This window comes from Bombina bombina, chromosome 3 (assembly GCF_027579735.1).
Source record: "Bombina bombina isolate aBomBom1 chromosome 3, aBomBom1.pri, whole genome shotgun sequence".
Lineage (NCBI taxonomy): Eukaryota > Metazoa > Chordata > Amphibia > Anura > Bombinatoridae > Bombina > Bombina bombina.
Window position 1 is genome coordinate 1,013,472,874 of NC_069501.1, and position 10,155 is coordinate 1,013,483,028.

At 35.2% G+C, this 10,155-nt stretch overlaps 1 protein-coding gene across 1 annotated transcript in view; it reads right to left on the bottom strand.

Moving 5' to 3' along the window:
- The window catches only part of ARHGAP9 (Rho GTPase activating protein 9), a 343,366-nt gene extending 334,797 nt beyond the window's left edge, over positions 1-8,569 (bottom strand). Inside the window, exon 1 of the mRNA XM_053708184.1 lies at positions 8,444-8,569. The gene's annotated coding sequence lies outside the window, so the exon portion shown is untranslated. The remainder of the gene's footprint in view (positions 1-8,443) is intronic.
- Between the last annotated feature and the right edge of the window lie 1,586 nt (positions 8,570-10,155).

Sequence of the window (10,155 nt, forward strand, 5' to 3'; positions counted from 1 at the left end):
GTATAACATTTTAGAGCAGCTAAATATAATGGATGCCGCTTTGTTGTAACCTAGGTTTCCTTCTCTGAGGTCATTGAGTGAGCCTGCACTTGAACTGGAAATCTTACAATTTTCTGAGCTAAAATACAGTCTCAAGGTGTTTAATGTTCCATTTACAAATAATTTTTTTTCTTTTTTTTGTGAGGAGCCCACACAAAGTATGCCTAATTTAATTTTTTCAGCAGACCAAGCACTTTTAGAAAATAACATTAGTTTCAAAAAAATTCAGCGCAAATGACACCATATGGAATCCAAAAACATTATTGTGTCATTTTCATACCTCCCAACATTTGTGGCTTTAGATGCTGGACCCAGGAGGTTGAGGGGGGGGGGGGGGCTATCTCTGTTTTGTGGGTGGGATGCTTCCAGAGGGGTAGGTAGTGGCTGTCTCAGAAGGACAGAGCTCTGAATTAGGGACTGTCACTCTGAAATTGGGATAGTTGGCAGGTCTGCATTTTCTATGGTGTACATAGTAAATTTCAGCACATGACATTTTCTAAATATGTCAAAGACACATTTTATTGTCCCACATTTAGGGGTCAATTTATTAATGTGCGAGCGGACATGATACAATGTAGTGTATCATGTCCGCCGCGCAATGATAAATATTTATCTTTTTTTAAACCATTTATTTTGAAAATCAGCAATGTAACACTAAATACCATTTCAGCGTCTTAACAAGCTAGACATTGAAAAAATGGCTTACAAAAGATATACATGAAAAGGCAAAAATTAAGTTTGCCTTCAGGTTTAACAAGGAGAAAAAAACAAGGCAGACATATATTTATAGTTTCACCGTACATTGCTAGATTTTACTTTTAACTTTATCATAAAAAAATAAAGACAAACCAAAAAAAAAAAAAGAAAAGAAAAGCAATCAGATTTGAAACCCCATAGGGAAAGGACTCCCAATACTTATCCATTGTGTTGCATCAATAAGGATAAAAAAAAATCTCTAACCTAATTATTCAATAGATCTTTAAACCTAACAGTGTTCTACTAGCATAATACAATTTCATTTTGTATTAAATATGTATAGTCATCAACTTGATAATCCCATAAACCATATCCTTTTCTTACTGGATTAATCCATATTTTAAAGATAAACACAATTCACAGCACCTTCTACCGCTATCACCCCTATAGTATTATAACATCTCAGACATATCCATTAAGTTGCAAAAATAAAAACAGCTTCTCTTACTTGTTTAGACACTAAATATATTTAGCTAGGCAGTATTCTATTAACTCCATCCATTTCCTACTATCATAGATATGTGTAACCACCAAGCTAAAAATCTATATAAACCATGGCATTCTTTCACTGGATTAATCCATCTTATGTAAATAAATAAATAAACACTCATTCACAGCACCATTATATCGCTGTTACCCCTATAGAGTTATAGAGAGAAGAAAGAAAAGACTAATAATAAATAAATAAAATAAAATCCCTGCTCACCTCACGCTCCTCCTATATACAATCAGTGAGTATAAAAGAGGTCCCATATTAACATGGAGGGAGGATATTCTGAGGCTCAGATCCTCTTCCCCCCCACCCCTTTTCCCCTTTTCCCTTTCTCTTTCCTTTCCTCTATTCACCTTACCCACTGGTTTGGGAGTTACCCCTCCAGGATTGCTATTTCGAAGAACGCAGATTTACGTAGAGGGTAAATGATCTGTAATTGCGTTCCGAGAGAGCCTGATTCTATTAATCTTAAACATTTTTTAAAGAAGGCTTTAAATTGTTTCTCGCTACTTGACTCCGTTTGGTATTGTTCTATTGTCATTTGTAAATACATTTTTTGTGCAAATTCTGCAATACCAGGAGGTTTATCTGCCTTCCAGTGTTGCAATATTAAGTTCCTAGCCACCAATATGGCGGTATTAATGAAAGCTTGATCCTTCATTAGTTTTTGGGATTTCGGGTTATACAGAAAGATAATCATTATTTTGGAAAATACTACGTTCTGATGGGTAAATTTGTTTACCCAAAAATTAACTCTATTCCAAAATCTAATGACTTTTGGGCAAAACCAAAAGCAGTACATAATGTCTGCATTTGGATATGTGCTGTGGAAACAGCTACCTGAACATTTTTTATCCCACTTGGCAAGCATCACCAGAGAGATATAGGAAAAATGTAATAATTTACTGTGAGATTCTTTCCACATCGTATTGTTGATACCTACTAATTGAATACTTTTTTATGTCATACATCCCTAATTCTCCAAGCGATCCCTGCCACCTGGGAAGCAATGATTCTAGATATCGCTTACCATGATTTAACATAATCATCTTATACCAACTCGAGATTGAGTAGCATCCACTCCTAAACATATGAATGCCCATTTCAATTACTCATATATCCCAGCTAATATTGGATTCTAACATCACTTGCAAAAGATAGTGTCTGACTTGTAAGTACGCATAAATGTGATGTTTTGAAAGGTCAAATTCCCCTCTGATTTGCTCAAAGGTTTTAATAATTTGAGTACCTGATTCTAATAATTGATTAACATATCTGAGTCCCCGCAAGAACCAACCCAGAAAAATCCCAAGGTTAAGGCCAGGTGTAAACCCAGGATTCCCTAAAATGGGGAGGTGACTGGAGAGGCTCTATATTATCGCAAGTTCCCCACAAAATCTCTGCCAAGCTATAACCACATTTTGAATAACACTCAGATTATGAATAGTTGATGGCATTTTACTTGCTGGTGTATGTAGGATAGCTTTTAGAGTAAAGGGTTTAACCCTTCCTCTAATTCTGAAAAGGAAAAAATGGTTCGCTTCAGTTATCCAGTCTACAGCAATCTTGACCATAGTAACCCAATTAAATAGTTTAATATTCAGCAACCCGAGCCCTCCAAAATCCTTATCTTGTTTCAGGAACCGCATAGAAAGACGTGCCTTCCCCATCCCCCATAGAGACCCTGTACATAGCTTCTTAAATTGTCTTATAGCTGTGCTTTTATTAAATATTGGAAGATTTTGCATTAAGTATAAAAGGCGCGGGAACAGAAAGGATTTTAACAATACAATTTTAGCTGACAAGGAGATTGTCAGTGGCTTCCACTTATTCGTCATAATCTTGGCTTCACCAAAGAATTTAGTAAAAATGTAATGTGTACCAACAGGCGGGGTTATCCGACACATAAATCCCCAGGTATTTTTATATGTTCTACCGTTTGGAAAGGAAAATCTCTTGGGCTATCTTTTTTTTACAGATCAATAGCAATTCCGATTTATTTTGGTTAATTTTATTCCCAGAACAAGAGGTATACTAGACTTAGTCTTGGACAAAAATAATAGCAAATCGTCCGCGTATAGTAATAAGATACATTTACTGCGCCCAACAGAAATACCTTCCAACTCTTGTCTAAGACGTGCAGCTAATGGCTCAATTGATAGGTTAAAGAGAAGCGGCGAAAGCTGGCACCCCTGTCTTCTACCTCTAGCAAGAACTATTTTGGGAGAAAGTCCCCATTTGATTAATAGATATGAGCATGGGTTATAGTATAATAATTTTACGAAATTAAGAAAGCCATCTGTTAAACCAAATTGGGTTAAGGCCCTAAATAAGTGATTCCAATTTATTGATTCAAAAGCTTTCTCTGCGTCCAGAGTCAATACCGCCATATCTGATTTAGGAGCCTTCCGGCCATCCTTGGTTCTATTCCAAAAGTAATCTAGGGTCAACAGTACCTTTAATATATTTTTGGTTACACTTCTACCCATCATGAATCCTGTTTGGTCTATATGTATTATTCATTAATACATTTCTTAAGTCTGTCTGCTACTATAGAGGTTAATAACTTATAATCATTATTTAATAATGAGATAGGGCAGTATGCACTGGGTAGCTCTAGATCTTTGTCTTTTCTGGGAATAAGAGTAACAACCGATGTAGTAAAATACAGTGAGTCCATCTTATTATTAATATAGTATTTATTAAACAATTTAGCTAAAGTATCAGACATATTCTCCTTCAATATTTTGTAAAATACAGTTGTGATCTGGTCCGGTCCTGGGGCTTTATTCATTTTATCCTTCTCTATAGCTACAACAACTTCTTCTACCACTATTGGCTGATTTAACTCTTGAAGCTGTTCTGGGGACAATTTGGGTAAGGAGATTTTACCCAAAAAAGTTTCTTTTGCAGTATCATTGGTTTTCTGCAGTGAATATAATTCTTGGTAATATTCATATAATATTTTTCTAATATCTTGTGATGAGGTATATCTTTTATCATTCTTAATTATACTTGCTATATTATTTCTCCCCTTCTCTGTTTTAATCAGTTTAGCCAGTTTATCATCTACCATGATAACTCGTAAAAAATGACTTTGATTTAAGATCTTCCCTCTGTCCCTTCTGTTTAAGGAGCATGTCTCTCTCAAGTTTTGCTTTTTTATACTTTTCCCAAGAGTTATTGCTAGGGTTAACTATATACGCCTTATAAGAATTCCTCAATTGATTAGTTAGTTGGAGATCCCTAGCAATTGTTTTTTTCTTCCATTTAACCAAATACATTCTAATCTCACCATGGAGGAACGCCTTCGCCGCTTCCCAGAAGGTCTCTACTTTATCCAGATATTTCCTATTATTGCCAAAATATTCTGTCCAAGCATGTACTAAAAAATTCTTAAATTCGTTATCCTGTGAAAGATATTTAGGAAAAAAGAAGATATTCTGCTCACACTGCTCTAGCGTTATTATTGCGTGATCTGAGATCACTATATCTTGGATGGTCGGATTCAGATCTAGTTTAATCATACTATCAGCTATCAAAAAGAGATCAATTTGTGACATTGCCCTGTGTGATTTAAATTCACATTAAAATGCCTTTATGTCTGGAGTTTTAATTCTCCAAATATCATATAAGTTTAATTTATTCATAAAAAAATTAAAAGTTTTCCTTTCTCTATTCCTAACTTGAGGGTTTATACCTATCCTTATTCTATTTGGGGACATATGGTCATATTGAAGTCTCTTGCAATTATTAGATTTTTATCAATATGAGGGAAAAGTTTAATATATAAAACATCCCAAAAATGTGGATCTATATCATTTGGAGCATATACATTGCACAGCACGTATGTTGTACCCCTACACTCTATCTCAGTTATAATAAATCTACCATTTTTATCACATTCCGGAGATAAGATAGTATATGCCAGAGTTTTAGAAAAAATGGAGGCAACCCCTCTCTTACGTGTCAGACATGGAGTAGCTATAACATTTCCCACCCACTTACATTTCAGTTTAGGGATTTCTTTTTCATTTAGATGGGTTTCTTGTAAAAAAAAAAAAAAACATGTCTGGTTTATATTGTTTAAGTTGCTTTAAAATAATACTTCTTTTAGCTGGGGAAGTGATTCCCCCCACATTCCAGGAAAGAAGGTTCAACATTTATCTACACCAATTAATACTAATTTTAGAGTAAAAACAAAAATAAAAACACCCTAAAAGCTATCAATATAAGCCCCATCTCTAACATGTAAAGTTATTTAACCAAATTTCAGAACCACCTCCTAATATCAACTTACAGTTTTCATGTACTCTTTAGCTGGGGATTATTTAAAGTGTAATTTTCTCCATTTACATTTACAATTATTTTTGCAGAGTAAGTCATTCTTGCCTGAATACCCTTTTTAAACAGAGTTGAGCAATATGGGGCCATCTCTCTTCTTTTGAGAGAAGTTTCTAAGGAAAAATCCTGAAATAATAAGTTTTTATCTTGACCTTGCATCAGCGGATTTGATTTCCTATAAAGACTCATCAACATGACTTTATCTTGAAAACATAAATATTTAACCATTACTGGTCTAGGCTTAGAAGTACCATCAGGGTTGAGTCGAGCTATATCCAGTCTATGTGATCTCTCTACCACAAGTGGCTTCTCCATAGTATGGATGCCTAATAAGTGGGGTAATTCAACTGAAGCAAAGTGAACTAAATCTTGCTGTTGGATGGATTCGGGCAAACCTATTATTTTTACCTTGTTCCTGTGGGAACGATCCCCTAGATCCTCCAACCGTGCATGTAGTATTTTAATTAAACCCCCCTGATTTTTAACAACTGACTCTTGTGTCCCTGCCTGATCTTCCAGATCAGAGACCCTTGATTCTACCTCAGAGAGCCGTGATGCAAACTGTCTCACCTCCCCAGTAAGTTCTGAGATTTCAGCTTTAAGTATGTTGAATTGAGGCATAATCAGGTCTGCAATATGAATGATCAGGTTTTGCTCATCCGCGTTTAGAGATACTGGTGACTGGATTTCTAAACTGTTTTCCATCTCGCTAATCTTAGCTTTCTTTTCCCTTTGTTTTGCCGGCATAGCTGGCGATTTGGTTTTAACCTGCGTGACAAACCTTTCCATAAAAATAATGTCCCATTAACCCTTTTGCTGCTCAGCCATTTTTACATCCCTGTGTGAAAGGTGTTTTTAGTTGTTTGGCCCTTATTGTATTTACAAATAATTTTTTTCTTTTTTTGTGAGGAGCCCACACAAAGTATGCCTAATTTAATATTTTCAGCAGACCAAGGACTTTTAGAAAATAACAGTTTCAAAAAAATTCAGCGCAAATAACACCATAAGGAATCCAAAAATATTATTCTGTCATTTTCATACCTCCCAACATTTGTGGCTTTGGATGCTGGACCCAGGAGGTTGAGGGGGGCTATCTCTGTTTTGTGGATGGGATGCTTCCGGAGGGGTAGGTAGTGAGCATAATTCTGGGTGTGTCTGGGTGCTTTGAGGATGTATCCATGTATTCCATGGGTGTGACTATGAAAAATTCTGCAAATCGGGAGATATGGCTGTCTCAGAGGGACAGAGCTCTGAATTAGGGACTGTCACTCTGAAATTGGGATATTTGGGAGGTCTGCATTTTCTATGGTGTACATAGTAAATTTCAGCACATGACATTTTCTAAATAAATCAAACACACATTTTATTGTCCCACATTTAGGGGCCAATTTATTAATGTGCAAGCGGACATGATACAATGTAGCGTATCATGTCCGCCGCACAATGATAAATGCCAACAGCATACGCTATCTGCATTTATCATTGCACTAGCAGTTCCTGTGAACTGCTTGTGCAGTACCGCCCCCTGCAGATTCACAGCCAATCGGCCGCCAGCAGGGGGTGTCAATCAGCCTGATCATATAGGATCGGGCGGATTGATATCCGTGGCTTCAGAGCAGACGGACAAGTTATGGAGCAGCGATCTTTAGACTGCTGCTTCATAACTACTGGGGCATCAAGCTCCATTCGGAGCTTGATAATTCAGCCCCTATGTATCAGATCACCTTCCCAAAAGTTTAAGATTGTATGCATATGCTGTTCAATTAAAATTATTAATTAAAAATCAGAAGAGAACTTCCATTACTTTTGTCAATATGCACAATTTCACAATTTATGCAGAAAATGAGTAGGTATACAATATTTAACCATACCATTAAATACATTTAAAATTAGAAACAATTCTGATTTGCCAGAGGGCTGGCATAACCAGCTCTAACAATGTATGTATGTTCCTATCCCTGTTCAAACTCATTTGGACAGACACTGACTTTGACCTAATAACTGCAAACTAGATATGCATAACAACAACAGACTGTCATTCGCATCTAAGATGTTAAGGTCCAAGCACTTTATTAAAATCATAAATGTCCATTCTGTTAACTGTATTTAATTTGAGTACAAGCTTCACAATTGAATAGTGTGGTTTGAGCAATGTTTTAAAAGCATTCCAAGTTTTCAAATAGATTAGAATGGCTTCAATTTTGGGGACCATAAAAAAACAACAACATTTGATCCAAATTCTGATTGACTGAAAGTTGAAAGTGGGGCCTTAGATAATAAAAACCATAAGATGGTTGACAAAGTACACCATCACTAAATGTTTCCCCTATTTCCTATGACTACAAACATGAGAAAATGTTGACTTTGAATAATTATATAAAATAGTGGTAGTGATTTTTTATTCTTATATTTGTTATGCAAATGTAAAACCCTATATCATTTAAAAGTATATAAAATAAAATGGTTTATTATGTTTACTGACTTACCAAGGGGTCCTGAAATCAAAACTACATTTAGAACATAAAATAAAATGGATTTTATTGGCTTACTTGCTAATAGGGAAAGCAATGTGGCTAAAAAAATGTATTCTAAAGAATAAGAAAATATTTTATCATTGGCTTTCTACAGCTTTCATCTATTCTTAAGAATAACAAGCAAAAGTAGCTTTGTCTTTAATTATTGAACCACAGTTTAGAAAACTATAGCATTCTGCTCCTGCCAATTAATGCACTATAGAATTATTCTAATACCAGCGTATATAACTTCCAGACTATATGGCACTTATTATATAAAAGTGAATCTGTTACATACCAAGTGGAGCTGAACAACACCGAATATTAGTTTTGAACACAGCAGATGCTGCTCATGATCGATTATTCTGATGCTGCCCAAAGAAAACTCAGATCATCTCTGTCGCTCTCTGTCGTTTTCACAGCAGATCACACAAACAGTCACAAAGGGGAAAGAACAGTTTCTGTAAGAGACTGATAGGGCTTTGTAAAGTAACAATCATCACCACTTCCTGTCTGTTTCATACAGTCTCTTTACTCGTTTCTCGGTCAGCCCACCGTCTATGAAACCTCACCTGCGTTTTGTACATCCCTTTTTGTAGATTTCTCAGTTTTCCATATAATATTCCTTTAATACAACATTTATACTTGTGAAAAACGTTTTACTCACATTATACTTCTATGTTTCTAATATAGAGGTCAGGGCTGCAACATCACTTCAATTGTAAGAATTATTATTAGTAGTAGTAGTAGTAGTAAGAATTATTATTATTCATGGTATCTTAGGATTTTGGAAGAACTACAAATCCTTGTTTAAAATAATTTAGAATACATCACTATATATTATATGCAAGTGCCCAGCAAAGTAACAGTGCAAATGCTTAACCACTACATTCAATGTATAAGTGAGCCATACTTTTTAATATTTGTAAAAGAAAATATATGAATTAACAAAACTAAATAACCTGCTATCTATATACTGCATGTGTGCCCTGTTCCACACCATTAAAGGGACATTTTAACCAAAATTAAACTTACGTAATTTGGATTTCTTAAAAAATATACTTCTATTATCAAATTTTCTTTTTTTCTCATAATTTTTATCACAGCATACTGAGGTAGTCTTAGGAGCATGTGCATGTGCACTATATAGCAACAGTGTTTGTAACAATTTTATACAAGTAGTGTAGATATGCCACTCTCATGGAAAGGGACCAAGTTTCAACAAAGAACACCATAAGAAATGGATAAATTGAGTAACAGCAGTAAATCTGAAAGTTGTTTTAAAACTGTACACAGAATCATGAAAGCTTAATTTTGACTTCCATGTACCTTCAAAGCTATCTGAATATCTTGTTTCACTTCCTCTTTATAGAACAACGTGACTGGTGATGATTCATGACTTTCTTTTTCATAAGAATTATAAATATTTTATAAATTTGTCTTTGTACAGTGGCTTCCTGGTAGATGCTTTTCCAGCATGGTGTAACATTGCTAATTATAGTCCAGATTACAAGTGGCGCGCTAACAGTTACACGCAAGCAATATCGGGTTTATTGCTACAATTTGCGCGTCGTATGTAGCAAGCGCATTACAAGTTGAAAGTAAACTCGATTGCTTGAGCGCAATTGAAGTTAACGTGCGTCAGGATATCAAGAGCTCAGAGCTCTGGTTAACTGTTTTGCAAAACAAAAAAAGTGTCACAAACCACATCGAAACTATGTTTAAAAAGACAGTTACACTCATAATAATACTATCTAATAAAATTATTTAAAAACATTATTGCACAAAAAAGTCGTAAGGGCCCAAATATATGAGGTCTCAGGTGCTAAAAAAAAAGGCAGACAAAGAGCTTTTACATAGAGATACAAACATATACATGTTGGGGAAGAATTATGCTTCTTAGGTCTTTTTCCCATCTTTCGATGGAGTGGGGCAAAAATCCTGGGGGGAGTCTGTTTTATGATCTTGTATAATATAGAGAGAGTGAGAAACAGGAGAAGTGAGGGTATA